Source organism: Malurus melanocephalus, unplaced genomic scaffold, assembly GCF_030028575.1.
Source record: "Malurus melanocephalus ecotype Western Australia unplaced genomic scaffold, MMel_1.1 scaffold_702, whole genome shotgun sequence".
Lineage (NCBI taxonomy): Eukaryota > Metazoa > Chordata > Aves > Passeriformes > Maluridae > Malurus > Malurus melanocephalus.
The window spans coordinates 150,157-150,825 of record NW_026623934.1 but is presented as its reverse complement, the minus strand read 5'-3'; positions in this window follow the sequence as shown (position 1 = coordinate 150,825).

Below are 669 nucleotides of genomic sequence, written 5' to 3'. Positions count from 1 at the left end.
AACATCCCCAGTGACTGATCAAAATTCAGCATTCAAATATGTAGYTGGAATAAAAGGATACATGAGAAAAATAATTAATTGCAAGTTACTGGGCAAAATTAATTAAAGCAAGGTCCCACTCCAGCTGAAAGGTGCCTAATAATCTTGTCAAAAATTTGTTTCTAAATCTATTATTTAGCTAACAAGAGTATTCTAAAAGCAGAGCAAACATGAATAGGTAATGTAAACTAAATGTAGGACACAAGAGMCTAAGAATACAGTCTGTATTTGTCTATCTAACAACCCTGAATTTAAGTAAATATGATTTATGTTACAGAAAATGTCAGAAAGAGTGCAATATGTGCATCTGAATAGACCAGGGTGATTTGCCTCTTCATCTTTCACAGTTTTCCTAATCCCAGATTCTCTGATGACAAGCAGCAGTACAGTTTCCTACAAATCTTAAACTTGAGTGCAATAGAGCAYCACACAAGTGGTTCTCAAATGCAAGTTATCCAATTCAAAACTTGTGGCTTTAGAGCTCAGAAAAAAAATATTAACCAGCTTCAAGCTCCTTTAATAATCTTTTATTTTAGTTTGAAATTAATTGCTGAACCTCAGTTGGCTTTTTTTCTTTTTTTTTTTTTTTTTTTTTTTTTTTTTTTTTTTTTTTTTTTTTTTTTTTTTACT